The sequence below is a fragment of the Myxocyprinus asiaticus genome, chromosome 41 (assembly GCF_019703515.2).
Source record: "Myxocyprinus asiaticus isolate MX2 ecotype Aquarium Trade chromosome 41, UBuf_Myxa_2, whole genome shotgun sequence".
Lineage (NCBI taxonomy): Eukaryota > Metazoa > Chordata > Actinopteri > Cypriniformes > Catostomidae > Myxocyprinus > Myxocyprinus asiaticus.
Genome location: NC_059384.1, coordinates 8,782,797 through 8,808,710, shown reverse-complemented (window position 1 = coordinate 8,808,710; position 25,914 = coordinate 8,782,797). Strand labels below are relative to the sequence as shown.

Genomic DNA, 25,914 nt, shown 5'->3' with positions numbered 1-25,914 from the left:
AACTTAAAACTAGATCACTCTCTAGCTTTTCAAGAGCTGTTCTTCAATAACATGACGTTAAAGCGAGCAAAGGCCAAGCCCAAATCAAAACAGACTACTTGCATCACCGTACAATAACAGAAATGAAGCCTGCAGCGTTGATATCTCTGTCTCTTTTAGCAGCCCTGTTGTTGCTCTCGGGTGGCCTGAGGTTTATGGTAATATTACTAAACACTATTTCAGGGTGTATCAAATATCACTTATATGTCATTGTTGTACAGTAAATCTTGGCAGGAAATGTCAGAGTGCTTAACTTTATTTGCCTCCTAAAACTTGGCAATATTTTGTGCTCTTGTGTAGGTGGGCTAAGCTTAGCACCTAACAGCTTGCTGCTTTTGGGAAAGCGTAATGCCTGAGAGATTTATATCTAGCGGAAATTTGTCCCTGGGGGACAACACAGCCTCCAAGTTTAATATCCTCCCATGAAATCAGTTTTCTTCGAGTCTCCCCGGACTCCTGTTCTCCTGCTGTTAGGACCAATCTTCTTCATCACTGAGTCCGCCCACCCCCTCCTCATCATCGCAGAATGTAAGTCATGGACATCTGATGAGACAAGAGTTTAGATGTAATCGTTCTTTTGGACAAAGTAACACAAGATAGGGTTGCCTTCCTTGCAAGGTTTTTTTCTCAACATATTTACAGCTATTAGGTTCATAATGGAGCATGGCCACATATGCAGTTAACATGGTTAGATTTTTCCTGGAGAAACATAAAGATGAGTGACACGGTGTGCTGAAATGTGGACTCGGTATCTGGTCTTTTCATCAACAAGTGTAGGCAGAATGTCCAAATCTGGAGAATTGGACCCATGACACAATGCTATTATTGTTAACGAAAACCAAAACTAAATGAAGACATTTTCGTTAACTGAAGTGAAATTGGAAAACATGAAACCAAAATCCATTTTCATGTCTCTAAAACTAAAATTTAATTAAATTGACTAAAAAACAATTTACATATTAAAGGGATAGTTCACCCAAAATTAAACATTCTGTCATTATATACTCACCCTCATGTTGTTTCAAATCTGTTTGACTTTCTTTTCTTCCATGGAACACAAAATGAGATATTAGGCTGAATGTTAGCCTCAGTCACTATTCATTTTCATTGCATCTTTATTTCATACAATGAAAGTAAATGGTGACTAAGACTGTCAGTCCCTAACATTCAGCCCAACATGTCATTTTGTCTTCATCAGAAGAAAGAAATAGAAGTTTGGAAAGATGTGGAGGTAAATGATGATGGAATTTCAATTTTTGGTTGAACTATCCCTCCATTTCTTTTTTGGAGACAGTATATTTGACAATTTGAAGCTTTGCAACCAGCCATCATAAAACATAAAACATTATATTTAAATTATATTAGTTATATAAAAAAACTAAAATAAAACATAAATATACAGAAAAACTTAAAATAAACTGACACTAGGAAACACTGAGGGGAAAAATTTTAATTGACTGAGAACTAACGAAAATTAACTGAATTGCAAACACAAATCAACTAAAAGATTCTAAACTATAATAACCTCGCCATAGTAACCCTGCACTTGGTGCAGTTTGCCCACATATCAAAAGCTTTTTATGTCTGTGATTACTGAAAACCTGGTTGTCTTCGAGAGACAGGCCTTCCGTAACCTGTTTTATGACTGGCTTATTGTGTCCTAAGGAAAAAAAACAGCTAATCCAGCAAATGCTCTTATCTCAGACCCTGCTCGGGGGTTTGATACTGTTTTAATAATGGCAGTGCAACAGTGGATTTGTCCAGGTCTTTTGAATTATAAATATTGATTTTGTGACTTTGAGGTTTGAGAAATGAAGGCAGCTGTTTTTTAAAGACAAGATAATGGCTCTCAGATCCATTTTATAATGTACCGAAATGGGACCTTTGTGCACAATGAAACGGACCCCTGTAAAAGGCCACAAGGTAAGACAAGGACAACCCGTTCTTGAATTCTATCCATGCTGAAATCGCCTCTCTGTCTTTCTGTCTTCTCCCCATCATAGATTGTCATATCAAGCATAATGTTCAGCTACAACAAAGCTGATTGGACTGAGCTTGCCAAACTGGCAGAGGTGAGTCTATTATGCTAATTTGTGAACACATATAATAACCTCTTCCCTTAGGAATAATTTGGCTCTTTCAATAACACTGCATCACATACTGTCCTGTACCAAACTGCAAAACCAACATTTACTGTTATCCAAAAAAAAAAAAAAAAAAAAAGCCCTTTATTGAATCCCTGGCAGCTAATCCTGGATCTAAAGTAGGCTACATTTATGGGAAATGCTTATCGGAAGCAACTAATCTGATGTTGCCAAGAAGCTGAGAGGGATTTCACGGTGGATGCCAAGGAGTGAGCCGCTGATGGTTGGATGAGACAGGAGGAGATGTGGAGAGGGGGATGGAAGGATGGAGGAGAGGAAATGAAGGGACTTCACAGGCCAGACTTCATCAGGCCAGCCCATCTGTGAGAATGGAGTTCTCCAGATCCCAGGATGTTGTCAGTGAAACCAATCAGCATCAACCCAAAAGGAATCAACCCCAGACACTTTCAACTGAAAATCAGCATCAACCCCTTAAGGACTCAACCCTAAAACGGCATCAACATCAAAACAGTTTCAATGCCAAAATGGCATCAACCGTAAAGAGCTTCAACCCCAAAATGTCATCAACTCCTACTGGCTTCAACCCCAAAATGGCATCAACCCAAAACAGCTTCAACTCCAAAACAGCAACGACCCCAAAATGGCATCAACCCCAAATGGTTTCAACCCCTTATGGATTCATCCCCAAAACATCATCAGCCCATACGGAATCAACCCCAAAATGGCATCAACTCCAAACAGCTTTAACCCCAAAACAGCATCACCCCCAGGCGCGAACTAGCCATTGGGAGAGCCATTTCCCGGTGGGCCGGCCGCAAAATGGGGCAGCATGGGCCGCTGCTTTATGCAAAAATCGCCACAAAATGGTGCCACGATATGTGGAAGGGGGCAGCGATATGCAGAAAAGGACAGCAAAGACAGCCGGTTTCTATGTAAAATCCCGGGCCGAATTTTCTACCCAGTCTGCCCCTGATCAGCCCCTAATGACACTGATCCCTTAAGGCTTCAACCCAAAATGGCTTCAACCCCAAACAGCTTCAGTCTCAAAACAGCATCAACCCAAAGTGGCTTCAACTCCAAATGACTTTAACCCTAAAACAGCATTAACTGCTAATGGCATCAGCCCCTAATGGCTACAACCCCAAATGGTTTTAACTCCTAAACAGCATCAACCCCAAATGGCTTCAACCCCAAAACGGCATCAAACCCAAACCAACATCAACCCCAAACTGCGTCAACCCAGTGAAAACACACATGCAAACCTATCCTGCAAACATATCCATGTTTACGCACTCATTCACACCTACCACACTCAGATAAGTCTACACACCCACACATACACACACATGCAGAGTTATAAACACAGGCTTTGATATTATAAGTGGAAATTGAGGGAGACAGTGAAGTGACCCTTGGATTAATCATAGCTGACTTGCAGATCTCAGGCGCTTAATTGTGCAAAGAAAATGGCTGAAAGTAAACAGTCAGCGTGTCAATGTGTTAATCCTGCTATCGATTACATTGACGTGTCCCCCCATCCTCTCTCTCACCTCATTAAACTGGCCTGTCAAACCCACCCAAAACCCTAATGGCAAAGATGGACATCTGGTATTTCCTGTCCCTGACCCCCCTCCAAATTACTGTCATTATATATTCACCTGAAATTCCCCTGTCACTGAAGCCCAGGTACATTTAGCATTTTGTATATTTATAAGGCAAGCGAATGATGTAAAGCATGGTGAGAACATCGCTTGAGGGTACGGCTGCCGCATCAGGTGTCACACCACACTACTCTTGGTAAAACCTTGGGGAAAAAATATACAAAGCAAGAATAGAAGTGATTTTAAAGGATTTGTTCACCCAAAAATGACATTTTTGTCATCATTTACTCTCACGCATGACTTACCATACCTGTATGAATTTCTTTCTTCTGTGGAACACAAAAGGTGAATTGTTTTTTTTTTTTTTTTTTAAAGAATATCCTGGCCACCTTTTTTTTCCCCCATATAATGACAATGAATAAGAACTGGAGTGTTCAAGCTCCAAAATGACAAAAAAGGACTCGTGAGCAATTTGACTCGGCCTTGACTCGAACTCGAACAAGTGTGAACTCTGACTTAAACCCGAGTCCAGTCGAGTCCCTTTTCAAAAAATATACAGTGAAAGCCTCAATATATTTGAGAAACATTTTTGGCTGACAGTATCAGAAATCTTGACGTTTGTCCCACATTTCAGTCTGCTGCGTAGAATCAGAATTTGTGATGCCCAGTTCACAAATAAATAATTCTATTGAATCGGTTCTTTTCAGCGAATTGGTCAAAGAGGTTAGCAAAAAGGTTTGAATCGACTGGCTATTCAGTCCGATAAGTTCGGACTGCTATCTCACTGAATAATTTTCAGCAGTTTCTCACTCATTAAAACAGCATATGGATATTTTAGAAAACGGAAAACAAACCAATCGTTTCATTAAGTGAATATTTACCTACAGTCAACAAAAGAGTGCTTTTTTGAGAGGTAACTTTGAGAAACTTCCATTGGTTCTGTGTCTTGTTAATGAGGGGCTGTTCACACCAAACGTGTTATTGCATCCATCAGTTTTTCAGTTGTTTTTCTATGTAAACATTCTAAACGGATGTTTTTTACCATTGCATTCCGTATTGCTGTGTTTTTGGCATCTCGTGCAGGCAGGGTTGGGGAGTAACAGAATACATGTAACGGGATTACGTATTTAAAATACAAAATATAAGTAACTGTATTCCACTACCGTTACAATTTAAATCATTGGTAATTAGAATACAGTTACATAAAAGTATTTTGATTACTGAAGAGATTACTTTGCATTTTATTGTCATTTGTTTCATTTAATATTTATTCCTTTCAGATGGAAAACATTTATACATATAAATGATGTGATCAAAAGTGCATTTGAATGGCGGTGAAACAATTTCTTATGATGTGTTACATTCATACGAACAGACAGAGAAGTAAGTTTGAAGCAAGTTTGGAGCAGAAGAAATAGAAATAAACCTTGTGTAAAATTGTCAGCTTTACGCTAAGCTAAAATGCTATTTCTAGCCATTTTACATGCACATGTTACCAGGCACGATCATATTTTTTTTTTTTTTATCAAGAAAATTCACGTTGGATCATAATTTCTTTTTTTCTAGTAAGACCTTTGATATTAGGGAAAAAATCATATTCTTGATAATAATTTTTGTATTGTTTTCCTGAAAAAAATATCTAAAAATCCTTAAAGATCAATTAGATTTATCTTGTTTTAGAAACAACACTGCATAAGATATTTAGGTTTTTCAGAGAATGTATTTTTAACATGTGCATTTTGTCTTACTGTCCTGGCAGAGTTTTTATAGTCAAAACAAGTCAAATCAAATCACGTTTATTTATGTAGCACATTTAAAAACAACCATGGTTGACCAAAGTGCTGTACAGTGGCATCACAGGTAGGACAGTATAACAGAAATAAAACATAGGTAGAAGGGCAATTTCACAGCTTAACCATGATTTATGGTAAATTAAAAGCTAAGAAAAATAAGAATGTTTTAAGCAACGATTTAAAAACAGATAGAGAGGGTATGGTCCTGAGGTAATCCAGTAAACTGTTCCAAAGTTAGGAGCCAGTGATACAAAAAGCACGATCACCTCTATGCTTCATCCTAGATCTAGGAACAGACAGAAGTCCACAATCCCCGGATCTGAGTGATCTGGTTGGGTTATGCGGACGAACCAAATCACAGAGATAATGGGGTGCCTGATTGTTTAAGGATTTATAGACAAATGTTAAAATCTTAAAATCAATTCGAAATCTGATAGGCAACCAGTGCAAGGAGATCAGGATGGGAGTGATGTGTTCATGTTTACGACTGCCCGTTGAAAGTCGTGCAGCAGCATTTTGTACCATCTGCAGGCAGGATAGTGCTGATTGGTGCAGGCCAGAGTACAGAGAATTACAGTAATCTAAGCGTGAAGAAATAAAAGCATTGATCACAATTTCAAAAGTTTTCCTGGATAGAAAAGGTTTTGTTTTAGCTAGGCAACATAGGTGGAAAAAACTAATTCAAACCACTTCGTTAATTTGTTTGTCGACCTTTAGGCTACTATCAAGTTCTTAGCGTGAGAAGTGAGAATACCTAAATCAATGTTGTTCACTGTTTTAAGCTCGTTTGGTCCAAACAGGATAATTTCTGGTAGAAAAAATCTACCAGTGCTGAAGAAGTAATCCAAAGTATTTAGAACACGTTACTGACTTCGAGTAATCTAACGGAATATGTTACAAATGACATTTTACAGCATGTATTCTGTAATCTTTAGTGGAATACATTTCAAAAGTAACCCTCCCAACCCTGCGTGCAGGAGCGCCACAAGTTATTTTGTCAATTTAAAAAGAACATCAACTGTTAAAAACGTGTCTCGAGACAATTGTGTTATACTCTATTCCCTGACAGCACACATACAACACACAGACGTCTATTTGATGTGTGTTTACATCTGGAAGATGTCTATTTTACGTTGTTTGCTCATCTGCAATACATATATAAGACGTGTCAGTAAGCATGTCTCAGATGTCAATAAGTCATTCATCAAATGTCTTTGAGACGTTTTTAAGACATTTAGCAGATGTTAGATGCTTTCCAGATGAAAAGATCTAAAACAGACATTTCGGAGATGTACGTGTGCTATTTGGGTTTGTTGCATTGCATTTGTCTGAACGGCCTGTAGTCTTTTAGAAATGTTTTAGCCATTTGTTACATGAATGCTTCACATACTGAAGAAAATGTAAAGATACTTCTCACAATGTTATCAGAATTGAATGGTTTCTGGAAAAAATAAAAAATGGTTTCTGTGCGTACCTTGAGATTAAATCTTGCAGGCAGAAGTAAGCAGAATTGCTTACTTGACTTACAGTGAATGAAATCTAGTAGTGCAGTTGAGGAAATTATTAACAAACTGAATGTAAATGTTTATATTCACCTTCTGCCTAAAAATTTTAATACATTATTGTTAGGTTTTTAGGCCCATTTTAGTTCTAGTACAGTAATGCTGTATTTTCTAAAGCAGAAATGTTTAATTGATTTGAATGGAATATAACAGTATACTGAACCTGGTAGTTTGTATTGCCATGCTAAGCTAGATAGTCATTTTAAACCTTTAATTTGAGTTTTTCACTGACATTTTGTTAACACTGAAATGTCTTAATTGTAATACCAATTTGTTCACTTAATTTTTATTCTCAACTGGTAATATTGTTTAACCAACATAAGCTTAAGAAAATAATAAATGAGGGATATTTGATATATGTGCCCAGAGTCAGTAGTTCTTTAAACTATACATTTAATCAATTCATAAAAACTCTCACTTAGACTCGGCCTTTACTGATCTCAGTCTTGACTCGGACTCGGCCCTGTCCGGTCTTGTTCTTGACTCGGACTCGAACCTCTTATGGTCTCAGTCTTGACTCGAACTTGACTTAATCTGGTCTCGGACTAAACTTGAACTCGGATGAGCTAATCTCGACTACAACACTGATTAAGTAATTATTAAACTTATTAACTCTTCCTTTCAAGAGAGCTGCTAACTAGTGTGACTGAATTACAGAGTCAGTCCAGTTAATTTAGACTGGTTTTAGGAACCAGATCAGCCAATTCATTGTAAAGATCTGACTCAAAATAATTATTATTTTGTGGACAGCGCTGCTTCTCTCATGAACGCACCAAGGACAGCTAGGGCAAATGTCAAGATTTTCAGTAAATAACTTTTCCTCACACTAAGCAATTGTATGACTTCAGAGGTCTTATATAGAAATATAACACAAATGTCATATGGACTACTGATGCTTTTGCGTGTTTTTTGAAGCTTGAACACAAAGTCAAACAGGTTTGGAAGGACATGACGATTACAAAATTTGTATTTTTGGGCAAACTATTCCTTCAGCTTCAGAGAAAAAAGCAAAGGAAATGACTATAGAACTGATGAAAGTCTCGTTCTTTTACCTATATTGTATGAAAGCAAAAGCATTAATCTGTTGTCAGAGATGAAACAAGAAAAGGATGTATGAGAGATATGAAAGAATGGCGTTATGCGGTTTGCCTTTGGACCTTGTCCGCCGCCATGGGTTTTAACATTCGGTGAACTCCTCTGTGATCTGAATGCCTCGTCTTCTTCGCGTCTGCTGTTTAGCTACCTGTGCCAGCAAATATGAAATAAAGGCTCAGTTGCCATGGCAACTCCGTTTTCAAAGAGAATCAACCATTCATTCCCACTTTGAAATCTAAGGGAACACTTAACACTGTTCCTCGCCTAAGGATACAACTTAAAAAAATAAAAATAAAAAAAAATCACGCTTTCTTTCCCTCCCTTGAAAGCTCACCCTTTCTCTTTCTCTCTTTCTCATCCAGACTCTCTCTCTCTCACTCTCTCTTTTCGATTCACATGAGTGTCAGTCTGAAGTAAACCATTCTGCTTTTAGCTGTCACATCTCCTCTGCTACTTTCCCTCCATAAAATCACTGCCTTTGAGAGAAATATTACATCATAACGATGTGCCTGAGGCTATAATTCATAAATGTCAAAGTCTCTCCATGAGCTGTTCCTATTTTATCCAATTGAAAGTTGGCAGAAGCAAAAGGAACAGTGGATTGCAGATAAATGGCTAAAAGCAGGCCCAATAATACAGTAAGTGTGCAGTGTGCACTTGTTCGTGAGTGGCATAGCTACAGCATCTGTGAATTTAAACTAATGAAAGTCTCTTTGCCGTCACTCAAATGCCAGTTTCTTGGGCTGCATCCTCTGCAATTGTTTCTCACTTAGGATTTGGGGGGTAGTGTAGTATCATATTGCTTAAAAATCTGGGATAGTAACCAAAAGGTTGTAGGTTCAAACCGTTGTGCCCTTGAGCAAAATACTTCAAGGGTTAGTTAACCCAAAAATGCCAAGGCTGTCACATAGTCAAGTGTGATTCTCACCACACCTATTTCAGTGATATCTGTCGAGTAGTAGGGACATGTTATGCATGGTATTCCAGAAAATCACTTGCAGCACCTTTAAAATGGTGCCATTCTGAGATGACATCCCTTGTAAGTCCGGCTGTGTTCAAGTGGCTATAAACAATTATTCTTTTCTATTCTATGTGCTGGGGTTGGTCGTGAGTCAACACCTTTGATGCTGTTCCTCCACTTTTGGAGTGTGTATCTTTTCACCAGACATTTTGCTCCTCATCCTATCATCTCTCTAATGCCCCCTGAGATTAGAGTAGCCCTGCTGATCCAGAGAGAATGACAAGGATGGCTAATGTTTTCTTTATCAGCTTTGGAGTTAATATTCCTTGTCAAAGATGGTGTCAGGTTTGATTCAGATCTGCTCCAAGCTTGTAGCTCATATTTTGGAACACACTCTTAAAATTAATTTCCGGTAGCTGGTACGTTTTTCGGTCATTGATCAGGGGTCCAGGAATTTTACGGGGCCAAGGTGGCAACCCTACACAGAAGACCTTAGCTTCCATATAACGATGCCCTGGCAACCACCAAGAGTACCATAGCAACCGCATAGCAACTTGCTAACAGCGACTCAGAACACTTTATCAACAATCTAGCAACCACCCAGATAGCAACCTCATAACTACGCTGTAAGAATCTCTCAGAAGAATTTTGGTTTTCTTTTCATTTGCCTTTTACAGTATCCCTACTCTGTCACTACTAAGCCTGCATTATCAAATAGTAGTATTTCTCTCCCTTCTCTCTTTGAAAGCAGCTTACTGTGATGCGATATGTTAGCACTTAACTTACTGTGTGTGTGTGTGTGTGTGTGTGGGCGGGTTTAAGTGGTTTACAAGGACTTTTTTTAGGTTATAAACTGGTAATTACAAGGGTATTATGCTATAAATGTGGTTTATAAGGACATTTCTAGTGTCCCCATAATTCAAATCACTTAAACATACTAAACGATGTTTTATTGAAAATGTAAAAATGCAGAAAGTTTTTTGTGAGGGTTAGGGGTAGGGTTAGGGTTAGGGGATAGAATCTATAGTTTGTACAGTATAAAAATCATTATGTCTATGGAGAGTCCTCATAATGATAGCTGCACCAACGTGTGTGTATGTGTGTGTGATTGTGTGTGTGATTGTGTGTCGACCCTTTTGTTGGAAGTGCAGGCAAAAATGAATGCTCTATAAAGGGCTTAAAAGTAACTTGAGTGAAATTAAACATTATTGATAATTGGCTTTGGGATCACGGCACATTGTGTCCATTTGTACCTGTGGTTACTCCTAATTGACCATGAAATCTGGGTCCTAATCTTTTAGGGCAGCAGGTTTGTCCTCTTCGCCCGGCTGACAGTGATAAATAGCATTGCCCCACCTTGTGCTCCTCTGCACTTTGTAAGGCTAAAATGCTTATTATTCTATTCCCCCTTTAATGGTTGTCAGTCTGCGGCAAATCATAAATCTACAGATGGAGTCAGCGTGGCAGGTTTGTAGAGCTTTTTGTAATTGTTTAAATCCCCCATGTGATGTAGTTTAAAGCCCCTAAGGATCTGTAATTGCCTGTCAAACTCGGCTCTGCGACACACCCCACCCCATGAGTGCACCGCCTGCCCGCTCGCTCGCTCATCTCTCGTGCATCCATGTGGAACACTTATCACCACTCTCATCTATTTTGGAGCCAATGTCTCAGTCAATGCTGATTTAGTTTGCTTATTGTTTTGCATCTGCTTGAGTCTGATAAACATAAAAGTGTTTTTTAGAGGTTTTTTTTTATTAGTTTGTGCATGCATGTCTTTTTTCTGTTGCATGGTGAAGACTCATTGCATTAAAAGTAACTGATTTTTTTGAAAATGCATATCAAAGAATCCTACAGGCCTTACTTGATAATTTGCACATACTGTTTATTATTTGTTATGCACTCTTAAAGGTGAAGTGTGTAATTTTTTGCGCCACTGGTGTCACCAAACAAAATTGCAAAAAATATTGTTTTCAAACAGGTTTCCTGAACACTCACCCCATTCTCCACCCCGTTGGATGGACAAAAAGATAGTCATACCCCAAACTCACGCAACTGGTTGAGCCAATGTTAATTTGACAAACAGAGCAATGTTTGACAGTGCCACACAGCCACAGTTTGGAGAAATCAGAATCAGCTTTATTGTCAAGTATGCTTACACATACGAGGAATTTGTCTTGGTGACAGGAGCTTCCAGTGCACAACAATACAAAAACAGCAACAAGACATAGACAATAATAAAAAAATCATTAAAAATGTAATTAAAAAAAAGTAAAATTGAATAGAATAGAAAATAAAGTATATATAGAATACACGATAAGACAATATATATATATATATATATATATATATATATATATATATATATATATATATATATATAGACACACACACACACACACACACACACACATATACATACATACACATACGTAGTGCAAATCTAAATACAAATCTGTTATATACAGTGCAAGGGAATGCAATGGCAGAAGAGGTTGGATGTGTTGGATGAATATAAAAAGACTAGACTGTGAATTGCACATAATTATTGCTTAATGGGACAGTTTTAACTGTTCATGAGATGGATAGCCTGAGGGAAAAAACTGTTCCTGTGCCTAACGGTTCTGGTGTTTAGAGCTCTGAAGCGTCGGCCAGAAGGCAACAGTTCAAAAAGGTAGTGGGCAGGGTGAGTGGGGTCCAGAATGATTTTTCCAGCCTTTTTCCTCACTCTGGAAGTGTATATTTCTTGAAGGGAGGACAGGGCAGGGCAATGTTGCGCTGAAAAAAGCTAGACATTGCGCAACGAATATAACAGAACGTTAATGTCTTGAGACAGGTTTTTAAAAGTTATTTTTTAAACTTTGAAACGGCATCTAAAAACACTCTAAAAAAAAACAGCAAGGCATGCTGCAATGGTCAAAAATGTCCATCTAGGAGATGTTCACCTAGGAAAACACTTGAAATACAACACATACGAAAGTAAAAACACGTTCTGTGTGAACTGTCCTTAATCTTTTTGGTTCTAATTGGAACCTTTATTTTTAAGAGTGAATGTGCTATGCATGTTCCATATAACAAAGTTGCACATGAGTCATCAGCTTGATTTTAATGCAGAGTTGGAAAATGCATTGAGTATATACTTAAATAATTTGAGAATTCTGCTCCCATCTCGTTGGCATCTGGAGCTGATGCCTTGGAGCTAAATCTAGCGTATCCTCGTGGAATTGGGGACAGGGGAATGGGGCTCGCCTGTGGGCAGGTAAATCCAACATTCAACAATCACTTTAGCAGTCAGCATGCAAAGACATTGTCAGCTGTGTGTTAGAGAAGTCAGACAGCATGGGGTCAGAACAGCTACTGAGAAGCACTTGTTTGGGGTCTTATATTTTTAACAGCCTGCATTGCATGCAGATTTGTTTATCAGAGAATACGGTGTATGACAAGTACAAAATTATATTATTAATATCACAGGGCATTGATAATAACCCTTAGAAAGTATGATGTGGTGGTACCATGGGACATTGATGGTGTCATATGGTAATACCATGGAACTTTGATATATACCATGGTACTGGATGATTAAAACATTTATGTACCATGGTATTTACATTACTTTAATGTAGTTCAAAGAATACCATGGTACTACTGTGGTTCGTATAGAAAAACCATGTTATTATCATAGGACATGTTAGAAAAAAATATGGCACAAATGTCCAGAAATATTATATTACCATGGTACAGGTTCAAAAATGCAATGCATAACCATGTTATCATGTTTGAAAAACAGTATAACCATTGTACTTTTTGTCAGTACAACAGTTAGACAGCTCAACATAAAACCTTTGATGAATATTCATAGTGCAGATCATAATTTTTTCCAAAAGCAACCTATTCTAAGATTTAGTACTGAATGATAGTAGTACAAACAGTTTGTGTTACTGTTTGGTTGCCCTTAATTATTATGTTGGCTTGACAAAACCAACATATACTGTTATTCTACAGACCTTGTTTAGGGTTTTTCCAAAATCCCTAAACCAAGACCAAAATGATCAATTGTAACTCTTCCTGGAGCTTTCACGCTACAACCACCAAATTCAACACAGATCTTTAGACCGTTCTGACTCGTGTTCCCATATCTTTTCTTATTGATCAGTATTATCAGAATGCACAGCAAATGATCAAAAATCTGAAAAATCCTATGGACTTACATTGACAATGTTCAGACGGGCCAAGGGAATGATTGTTACTTCAAACTCCAACCGTGAAAATATTTGTTAATCTTTTAAAGAAAATCTTTGTCAAGCCAACATCAAAGTTTGTCTTGATAAACTTATGTATTTATGTCTAAATACATGTTTTTATAACAGGCATAAAGTCTTATAACAAAGAAAGTTTTAAAACATGACATCTAATCTATTCTAACCTATATGCTTGAAGCCCATGCACATATGTCCACCTACATGGAAAACTGTGTGAAGACTAGTACAAACCATCATATAACACAAGTCCTCATGCAATTTAGCATTCCATAAATATCTCATATTACACACACAGAAATAATTAATCAAAAAAAGTTTGTCTCTGTGGATTTTGAGAAGATGTGATTTTGATGTAATTCTGCTCTGTTTAATAAGATATACATTCATGTGCAGTCACACATGTGTTCCTATGCGTACTGTTCCAAATCACAGTGCTTATGAATGGTTGAAGTGATGCTGTCATGAGCTCGACTTTCCCAAGCCTGCATCAGTACCGTAACATTGATTTTGTCGAAGCCTTTTAATAACACTTTTCCATTCCATCACATTCATCTGAAGAATTAACCGAATTTAAAATCCACAAATAATCTCTTTTGTGGTTTGTAAGAAATTTTCATTCAAACGCATAACTCAACTGAAACAAATGCAGTGTTTGTATGCATGGCCTCTAGAGATTAAGGTGGAATGTTGTTGTTGTTGTTGTTGTTTTTTGTGTTTTATGCCATGGCATGGTGCATATTACATAGAAAACAGCTACATCTGTTTTATGATTTTACACACTCATCAACTGTGAAATGCAAAATAACATCCTGTCAGCTGATGCACTTGATAAAAAACATAATTTCTCTGCACCTTGGAGAACTTTATTCTGTGATAGCAGAGAAGTGATGTTTTTTATCAAGTGCATCAGCTGTTTGAATATCTGATGTATGGTTTTAAAACAGTGTAAAATGCATTCTAAAGGCTATAAATGGAAACATTTGGCTGTTTGTCTGTTTCCACAAGCAAAAAAACATGTTTTTTGTCTCTAAATGTGTTTGACAAAGCCTCAAACCATAACTATCATGGTCAGCTACATGACATGCAAACCCTTGCTTCTAGTTGTATGCCATCCATGCAGGAAAAAAAACCCAAAAAAAACCTTATACCAGCTAAGACCTTCTTAATTAGAAAATATTCTGGTTTTAGATGGGCAATGCTGGTCTGTTACTGACACAAACTGGTTAAAGGGATAGTTCACCCAAAACTTCTCTCATCATTTACTCACCCTCATGCAGTCCCAGATGTGTATGACTTTCTTTCATTCCTCACAATGCAAGTGAATGGTGAACAGACCTTTAAAGGTCCAAAAAGCACTTAAAGGCAGCATAAAAGTAGTCCATATGACTTCAGTGGTTAAATCCATATCTTCAGAAGCGATATGATAGGTGTGGGTGAGAAACAGATCAATATTTAAGTCCTTTTTTACTATAATGTCTCCTCCCTTCCCAGTAGGTGGCGCTATGCACAAAGAATGTGAATCTACAAAAACAGAATGTGGAATTGAAAGTGTAGATTTATGTGAATTACTTTTATACTGCCTTTATATGCTTGTTGGACCTTCAAAGTTCTGGTCAACATTCACTTGCATTGTGAGGACCTACAGGGTTTTTTCTTTTTTTTTTTTTTTTTTTTTTTTTGATGACAGAATTTTCATTTTGGGGTAAACTGTTCCTCCAGATTCAGTATCATACTGTCACAACAGCTCATTATTTTCAATGTGACTGACTATTTGTGATGTACATTTTCTAGACATTTTGTATATAGTACATGGTCACGCTGTGCTTTATTACTTTGAGTGAGGTACACAGGCTTTATACAGTTGAAGTCATAAACCTTAGCCAAATACATTTAAACTCAGTTTTTCCACAATTCCTGACATTTAATTGTAGAAAATTAAATGTCTTAGGTCAGATAGGATCATTATTTTAAGAATGTGAAATGTCAGAATAATAGTAGAGAGAATGATTTATTTCAGCTTTTATTACTTTCATCACATTCCTGGTGGGTCAGAAGTTTACATACACTTTGTCAGTATTTGGTAGCATTGCCTTTAAATTGTTTAACTTGGGTCAAACCGTTTGGGTAGCCTTCCACAAGCTTCTCACAATAAGTTTCTGGAATTTTGGCCCATTCCTCCAGACAGAGCTGGTGTAACTGAGTCAGGTTTGTAGGCCTTCTTGCTCGCACATGCTTTTTCAGTTTTGCCCACAAATTTTCTATTGGATTGAGGTCAGGGCTTTGTGATGGCCACTCCAATACCTTGACTTTGTTTTCCTTAAGCCATTTTGCCACAACTTTGGAAGTATGCTTGGGGTCATTGTCCATTTGGAAGACCCATTTGCGACCAAGCTTTAACTTCCTGGCTGATTTCTTGAGATGTTGCTTCAATATATCCACATAATTTTCCTTCCTCGTGATGCCATCTATTTTGTGAAGTGCACCAGTCCCTCCTGCAGCAAAGCATCCCCACAACATGATGCTGCCACCCCCATGCTTCACGGTTGGGACGGTGTTCTTCGGCTTGCAAGCCTCACCCTTTTTTCTCCAAACATAACGATGGACATTATGGCCAAAACATTCCATTTTTGTTTCATCAGACCAGAGGAAATTTCTCCAAAAAGTAGGATCTTTGTCCCCATGTGCACTTGAAAACTGTAGTCTGGCTTTTTTTATGGCGGTTTTGCAGCATTGGCTTCTTCCTGGCTGAGCAGCTGTTCAGGTTATGTCGATATAGGACTTGTTTTACTGTGGATATAGATACTTGTCTACCTGTTTCCTCCACCTTCTTCACAAGGTCCTTTGCTGTTTTTCTGTGATTGATTTGCACTTTTTGCACCATACTACATTCATCTCTAGGAGACAGAATGTGTCTCCTTCCTGAGCAGTATGATGGCTGCGTGGTCATATGGTGTTTATACTTGCTTACTATTCTTTGAACAGATGAATGTGGTACCTTCAGGTGTTTGGAAATTGCTCCCAAGGATGAACCAGACTTGTGGATGTCCACATTGTTTTTTCTGAGGTCTTGGCTGATTTCTTTTGATTTCCCATGATGTCAAGCAGAGGCACTGAGTTTGAAGGTAGGCCTTAAAATACATCCACAGGTACACCTCCAATTCAGTACACATCCTATCAGAAGCTAATTGTCTAAAGGCTTGAGATCATTTTCTGGAATTTTCCAAGCTGCATAAAGGCACAGTTAACTTAGTGTATGTAAACTTCTGACCCACTGGAATTGTGATGAAGTCAATTAAAAGCGAAACAATCTGTCTGTAAACAATTGTTGGAAAAATTACTTGTGTCATGCACAAAGTAGATGTCCTAAACAACTTGCCAAAACTATAGTTTGCTAATATAAAATCTGTGGAGTGGTTAAAAAATGTGTTTGAATGACTTCATCATAACTGTATGTAAACTTCTGACTTCAACCGTATGTCCTCATCAAAGTTGTTACAATCAAGCAATGAAGGTTTGTAACATGACTTAAACATTGACTTGGTGTATTACCATTTCTCTTAGCATGTTTCAGGCCTGAATAAACTCAAAGACCTTATGCCTCTTCATTTTGTTCACCTGACTGTGTGTTATATTGCAGGAAATAAACAAGCTTTTCCATCCAAATATAGACAGAGTTATATCCCTCTGAAGAGGCTATAAATTCACAGTCATATCTATTGCGTTCGCTGTAGATTTTCTGCTGTAAGACAAAGAGCTAATCAGAGCCCGAGGGCAGGTATTTGCCACAAGAACTAAAGAGACGCAATATAATTTAATCACTCCACTCGGCACCTTCTTTACATTCCCTGCCTGTGAAAAAAGAAGGGGGTAAATTATTTGTAACATCTCGATCACTCTCATTTCTGTTTGTTTTTACAATAAAATGCTCTCCATTTACTCTGTGCTGTTTAACATTTAACTTGCGGGAGATTAGAGATGCTGTTTGTTTACATGTGTTACATTAATGTGTTTAATTCTTGTTTATGTTGATCAGTTAGATGCGTTAATCATTAAAGGAATAGCTCACCCAAAAATGTAAATTCATCATTTACTCACCCTCATGTTATTCCAAACCCATATGACTTTCTTTCTTCTGTGGAACACAAAAGGAGATGTTAGGCAGAATGTTAGTCTCAGTCACCATTCACTTCCATTGCATCTTGTTTTTCATACAATGAAAGAGAATGGTGTCAGAGGCTCTCAGTGTTTAACATTTTGCTTTAAATCTCATTTTGTGTTCCACAGAGAAAAGAAAGTCATATGAGTCTGGAGTGACATTAGGGTGAGTAAATAATTACATAATATTCATTGTAGGTTGAACTATCCCTTTAACTGAGGAACAGATCGAGGGATATGTGATGGAGCTATATCAGAGGTCATGGAGTTCTTACATAAGTTGACTCAGCATCCTTCGGGATCTCATCTTTTTTTTTTTGCTGTCTGCCCTCAACACAGTTCCCCAGATTCACAAATTAAAACCGGCTCCTGTTCCCAGAGCTATTTTGAGCCTACCAAACAGAGCAGGGTGACACCCGACTTCCATCATGCCTCCTGTGAGACCTGCCGGCTCTTAACGAGAGTGCCCACCTTCCCTGACCTTGCACTGTAAAATTAAAATTTCAGGTGAAAAGCTGCTATTATTCTTGCATTCCTCCCTATGTTCCTCCCTTGCCCCTCATCCCCTCCTCTCATAGCCTTAGGGAGGTTTGGACCACTATTCGTCTCTCTCTCTCTCTCTCTCTCTCTCTCTCTCTCTCTCTCTCTCTCTCTCATTTCTGCTATTTATATAAAATAATAAACTCACAATTTTAAAGATGGAAAGTTGTCTAGATATATTTCTTCAATATTGCAATTAAGTGAAAAATAATTTTAAATAATTTCACTAATTTGGTTTGAGTGAATGTTTCCATGTCTCTTAAGTGCTAACAAACTTCTAAACTGAAAAACTGGCAATTTATTATAAAATATTACAACTGTTTTTTCTTTCTTTAATCGAAATGTTTCAAACAATATTTATTTTTTCATTTAGATGTAGATTATTAGTGTCACCAAACAGAATTGCAAAAATAAACATTGTTTTCAAAAAGCTATTTTGAATACTCCCCCCGTCTTCCGTTAATCAAACAAACAGATTGTCCCATCCCAGACTCATGACATTGGTTGAGCCAATGTTGCTTAAAACAAACCAAGCCATTTTGTTTTGCCACAGACAAACAGTTTTTACAGTTTTATAGGAAATCAACCTACAAATGGCTTACTTATAGTTGACTCTGCATAATAATCTGGGATAAGGAAAAGTATTTTAACATAGAAAAGGTTAACTTTAGCTTTAATTAAAAAAAAAAAAAAAAAAAAAAAAGCATTAGAAATTAATTGTGATGTTTTGTTGTATTAGTTGGTTTATCTCACTCTAAAACTTTTGTCATGTTTGATACAGTTATAGAAATCCATCTGATGCTATCAAAATGTAAACATATGGTAAAAAAAAAATAAATAAATATTAAACTTAACCTCAAATTGAAACCCTCATGTATATAAGCTAACTGTCAATCCTTCACTGAGCAATGGCAAATTTTAGCTCTTTATTTCCATCCTGTTAGGTTCCATAATATAAATTTTCTTGCCATTGTATAAATAATCATGTCATAATTAACCCTTAAATGCATGGGAATTTCACCAAACACTCTTACATATTTGGGTCTTTAGAAATATCTATCACAAATGCATCTACAAAATGCCCAGATAGTGTCAAATTTGCACAAAAAAAAAAAAAAAAAATAAATAAAAAAAAATAAAAAAAACATTCATGACAATTAGAAAATAATTCAATAAAATATATTTTAATATATATTTATCTTTTATTTTTCTATTTATTTATATTAAAGAGAAAATGCAACAGATCAGGACACATCTAGAACAGGATTCATTACTTTCACACTTACATTTCATGAGACGCAACTGGCTGTTTAAAAAATATTGAGCTACACATAAGATACACATAAGCAAAACAAGTATTTTCTCAGGCACTTATTGAGTCTAAACAAATGTACAACTTACATAATTTCAATAATACACCCAAGTGACAATAGTCATATCATACTGTTCATGTGTTGTACTTGCTATAGTTTACTTCCATGTTGTTTGATCATGTCAAATGTAAATCAAGTCAATCACTGAATCAACAGTTCCACCTTGAGTAACAAATAACATATATAATATGTATGTATACACGCACATGGAATATTGATAAATCACCGTTGTTGTTAATTCATTGTTGCACAAAAAATCAACATGACATAGTAATCATTTGTATGAATGCAGTACTCATCCTCTTGTAATAAACAAAGAAATAGATAGCCTGTGATAGTAAACTTATATAGATATGAAATAATCATAAAAATATAATTTATGGAAGTAAAAAAAAAAGAAAAAAAGAAAACTCAGATGGATTTCTATAAACGACACTAATGACCCTATACACTTTTGGTACTTAAACCATTATAATTTTTTATTTTATTTTTTTAATTTTATTTTTTTTTATACTTTTTATAAAAAAGAGGTGTTTGCACAACACCAAAAAATGGATGAGGTACAGGGGGTGGAATGAGGTCCCGGGTCACTAAAGACCCGAGGTATGCAGTTTAGGGTTAAAGGGCTAGTTCACCCAAAAATGATAATTTATAATTTACTCATCCTCATGTTGTTCCCGGAAGACAAAAAGAATGTTAGCCACAGTCACCAGTGCTGGGTAGTAACGGATTATATGTGACCTGGATTATGTAATCACATTAAAAAATCAAGTACTTGTAATTGGATTGAATTACATTTTAAAATACTTGTTGTTGGACTACAGTTATTTTATTTTTTTATAGATTACATGATTACATATTAACAAGGCAATGGCAGTAAATTGTTAAGAATAAATTGATCATTTTCATTTCAATATCATTATGTTCTTCTCCGGTCTGTAATTATGAGATTATGTTACTGATTGCATTTTTATCATGTAATTTGTAATCAGTACCTGATTACAATTCACAAGTAATCCACCCAGCACTGTCAGTCACCATTCACTTTATTTTCATGGAAAAAGGTGACTGAGGGTCTAACATGCTCTTTTGTGTTTCATGAAAGAAAGCCATATGGGTTTGCAACAACATGAGGGTGAGTAAATGAAATTTATATTTTTGTGTGAACTTTCCCTTTATTACAGGATAAGTACCACCAACCTGCATTGTTTGACAAAGTCTACGGGAACTCAGATACCCGCTCTGTACAATTATGGTGGGAAGAATAGCATCTCAGAATGCTATTTTGAGATGCGGTTGGCGCTGTTTTGGCTGCACGAGGGGGACCTACACAATATTAGGCAGGTGGTAGGTCCCACTCAAATACCCGTGTGTATTCTGCAGAGGCAGTGGGATGTGTCCGAAGGTGTTTAATAAGGTTGCTGGTGTTTCCCCTTCTGGCTTGAAATATCAGTAGGCATTCACGGAAGATGTGTTTTCACGGTCTCATCAGCCAAAACCCCAAATAATTCCAAATCTCACTACATGAATTGTGTTGTTTAAAAAGCTTCTCACTCTCCGAAGTTTTACTTAAATCCATATTATCAATAAGCCAAATTAACACGCTGGGATTCAGATGTGTGTGTTTGAAGTATGGAAAAACCACTCATACAATACCATGTAAGGGGCAAATTCTAAAAAGCATTTTACGCACTTAAAGGCCACTGCGTGAAGGGCACTCGAAAAGACTATATTTTTAATATTATTGCAGATATAGGACTGATTCAAATGAAGGTTTTAGCAAAAATAATATTTACTACCTCACATACAACATAACTTATGGTAGCCTACTACCATATTAACGGTATTACCCTTTTAAAAAAATACTGTGGCACCACCAGTATTTTGAAGCTTTAGTATCATGATACTACCTTAGCACCGGTCTTCCATGCAACCCTAATATATATATATATATATATATATATATATATATATATACAGGGTTGGGGAGTAACGTAATACATGTAACGGGATTTCGTATTTAAAATACAAAATATAAGTAACTGTATTCCAATACAGTTACAATTTAAATCACTGGTAATTAGAATACAGTTACATTCAAAAAGTTTTTTGATTACTGAAGAGATTACTTTGCATTTTATTGTCATTTGTTTCATTTAATATTTAGTCCTTTCAGATGGAAAACATTTATACATATCAATGATGCGATCCAAAGTGCATTTGAACAGCGGTGAAACACTTTCTTATGATGTGTTACATTCATACGAGCAGACAGAGAAGTAAGTTTGAAGTAAGTTTGGAGCAAGAAGAAATAGAAATAAACCTTGTGTAAATTGTCAGCTTTACGCTAAGCTAAAATGCTATTTCTAGCCATTTTACATGCACATGTTACTAGCCACGATTATATTTGTTTATCAAGAAAATTCTCGTTGGATCATAATTTCTTTTTTCTAGTAAGACCTTTGATATTAGGGCGAAAATCGTATTCTTAATAATAATTTTTGTATTGTTTTCCTGTAAAAATATCTAAAAATCCTTAAAACAAAATCGATTTGATTTATCTTGTTTTAGAAACAACACTGCATAAGATATTTAGGTTTTTCAGAGAATGTATTTTTAACATGTGTATTTTGTCTTACTGTACTGGCAGAATTTTTATAGTCAAAACAAGTGAAAAAATCTACCAGTGCTGAAGAAGTAATTCAAAGTATTTAGAATACATTACTGACCTTGAGTAATCTAACGAAATATGTTACAAATTACATTTTACAGCATGTATTCTGTAATCTGTAGTGGAATACATTTCAAAAGTAACCCTCCCAACCCTGTATATATCCTGCATCTATAATGTACAGAGTTTGCTGTTTCGGAAGGAAATTGTTACTTTTATTCAACAAAGTGGCATTCAAGTGATCACAAACTATAGTCAAGACATTATTGATGTAAAAAACAGCACCATCACTATTTGAAAAAAGTCATTTTTGATCAAATCTAGACAGGCCCCATTTCCAGCAGCCATCACTCCAACACCTTGTCCTTGAGTGATCATGCTAAATTACTAATTTGGTACTAGAAAATCACTTGCCAATATATCAAACACAGCTGAAAGCTATTTGATTCGTTAAATGAAGCTTAACATTATATTTGTGTTTATTTTTGTGTTGCCACAGTACACAATAGACTGGCATGTCTTAAGGTCAATATTAGGTAAAAATGGCAAAAAAGAAATAGCTTTCTCTAGAAACTTGTCAGTCAAACATTGTTTTGAGGAATGAAGACTATACAATGTTTGAAATTGCCAAAAAACTGAAGATTTCATACAAAAGTGTACACTACAGTCTTCAAAGACAAAGGACAACTGGCTCTAACAAGGACAGAAAGAGATTTGGAAGGCCCAGATACAACTAAACAAGAGGATAAGTACATCAGAGTCTCTAGTTTGAGAAATAGATGCCTCACATGTCCTCAGCTGACAGCTTCATTGAATTCTACCCGCTCAACACCAGTTTCATATACAACAGTAAAGAGAAGACTCATGCAGGCCTTATGGGAAGAATTGCAAAGAAAAAGCCACTTTTGAAACATAAAAACAGAAAGAAAAGGTTAAAGTGGGCAAAGAAACACAGACATTGGACAACAGATAATTGGAAAAGAGCGTTATGGATCTTAACCCTCTGGGGTCGACGGACACTCCGGCACGTCCTGCTGGATTTTTTCCTCATAACAGCGGAAACAACTTAAAATACTCCGTCATTTTTGGGCATACAGGAAAGTGTAAGACATCATTAGAGACTATAAAGGGTCTAATTTATTTGTGTACACTCACAATAACAACAAAACCTTGTGCTTTTGTAAAATAAAGAAAATAAACAGGGTGCGCTTTTAGCCGTCTCTGTCTCCGTGAGCATCTTTCTGAAACACGTCACAAAAATTAACTGAAACTCAGTGAATACTTATCACACAAACACGAAACATTTCTAAAGAAAGCTTAAAATGTCAAATTTAAAACAAATATTCTCCTGCAATGTAATCTGTATGAAACAAAGCGATGTACAGTTTCTCCTGGCTCAGCTAATTATCCCTAATGTGATCACACCCACCAGCAGAGCGCGCTATTCATACCGTAATGGGCTGAGACGATCAATGCAAATGGTGAACACCCCCAACAATGCCTTAAAAAACATTGTTCACTCACTTGCCTGTGTGTTTGGAAGATGGCACGCTACACAGGTGAGGAAACTCCTGGATAGTGATGAAGAGTTCACATTTTCCTTAGAAGAAGTGCGGGAATCCGACGAGGAACGTTTGCATTTTGAACAGCGACTTGATCCAGCCAAGGAGACAATTTCGGATGAGTAAGTCTTTGCTTACATTAGTTGACATGCTATTTTATATAAACATGTACATATTTTACTAGTTGGACTATTTCCAGACTTGCCAGCCAGTATTCAGAGTATTGAAATTTGAAATATATCATAATAGGCAAGTTTTAGTTACATTTAAATGTTGTTTCGGCTAAAGCAGTTATTTAAATTGTATGCTGTGTGATATAAATATGATATGTATTATGATATAAAAATAACATGAATGTTTAGATTATATTTTTACTAGTGTTTATGCTGCCTCATTATCATCAATGAAGTTTGTGCTTGCAAATATCTGTTCGGGTGTAAATGTGTAAAATGTGCTGTAAATATGCCCATATTAGAAAATCAGCATATTAGAATGATTTCTGAAGGATCATGTGACACTGAAGACTGCAGTAATGATGCTGAAAATTCAGCTTTGATCACAGGAATAAATTGCATTATACAATATATTCAAATAGAAAACAGTTATTTTCAATTGTAAAATATGTCACAATATCACTGTTTTTGCTGTATTTTGGATCAAATAAATGCAGCCTTTTTTAAAAACATTAAAAAAATCTTAGAGATCTAAAAACTTTTAAATGGTAGTGTAGGTCTAAAGTTTTTAAGTAAAGACTTTATGTAAAGAAAATGTATAGTCAGATTACTTCTTTTAACTTAAACTTGATTTTGTGAATAAGCTACAAACAATACATTCAATCATTAAGTCTCCTCACATTCATTATCTCTCAGGGGAGGGGTCTTTTTCTCTTCAGGTGTGAATCACATCAATACGCCTCCTCGCATATGGCCTTTCTAACACTAAAAGTGTCTTACAAAAGTTAAATGACTATATTGTTTTGTACGAATGAGTGATCAGGATGGTTTTCACATCATTTTTGTAACAAAAACTCTAGGCTACAAGATCCAGTTCTCAAAGGTCTTGTGAACAAATGTTTAGTATGTGTTATATGGCCTTATCTCAGTGACTTAAATTTTTTTTGTTTTTTTCAGACTTTAGCCATTAATATGTTTTTAAGCAACTGAAAAAAGCACAAATGTCAAAGCATGTCAAAACTTCTCCAGGGCCCAAAACACCCTCAGACCCCAGAGGGTTAACCCCATTGAGTTTTTGTGGGATCAGCTAGACTGTAAGGTGCATGAGAAGTGCCCGACAAGACAGCCACATCTATGGCAAGTGCTACAGGAAGCATGGGGTGAAATGTCACCTGAGTATCTGGACAAACAGACAGCTAGAATGCCAAGGATCTGTAAAGCTGTCATTGCTGCACGTGGAGGATTTTTTGATGAGAACTCTTTGAAGTACTTTGAAATTTTTTTTATTTTTTTTTAATTGTAATTTTTCACTTTTGTTTCTTCCCTTTTCTCCCCAGTTTGTAATGCCCAATTCCCAATGTGCTCTAAGTCCTCATGGTGGCGTAGTGACTCGCCTCAATCTCAGTTGCCTCTGCGTCTGAGACCGGCAATCCACACATCTCATCACGTGGCTTGTTGAGCGCGTTACCGCTGAGATGTACCATGTGTGGAGGCCCACGCTATTCTCCGCAGCATAGAGACCCACAGAGAGCAAGAACCAGCAACCGGGGCAATTTGGTTGCTTAGGAGACCTGGCTGGAGTCACTCAGCATGCCCTGGATTCGAACACGTGACTCCAGGGGTGGTAGTCAGCGTCAATACTCGATGAGCTACCCAGGCCCCCAGTTTTTCACATTATTAATGTCCTGACTATACATTGTGATCAGTTGAATGCCTATTTGGTGAATAAAAGTACAAATTTCTTTCCATAAAACAAAATCTGTACATTATTCCAAACTTTTGGCTGCTAGACTGTCTGTCTGTCTGTCTATCTATCTATCTATCTATATAGATAGATAGACAGACAGACAGACAGATAGATAGATAGATTTGCATACTCTAAAAGTGCATAACAGGAATAACCCTCTTGTCTCCTCTCTTTCTGTTGCAAAACTGCTCCATGTTCCACCTGACGACAAGGAAAATATATAAAGAATCCAGTGTGCCCCCTCCTTTAATTTCATACAAGCCTCCCCCCTTAACCACCTG

General features: G+C 36.7%; 1 pseudogene; it reads left to right on the top strand.

Annotated features, from left to right (window-relative positions):
- Positions 1 to 25,914, top strand: part of LOC127431694 (dihydropyrimidine dehydrogenase [NADP(+)]-like) — a 198,447-nt pseudogene that overhangs the window by 101,077 nt on the left and 71,456 nt on the right.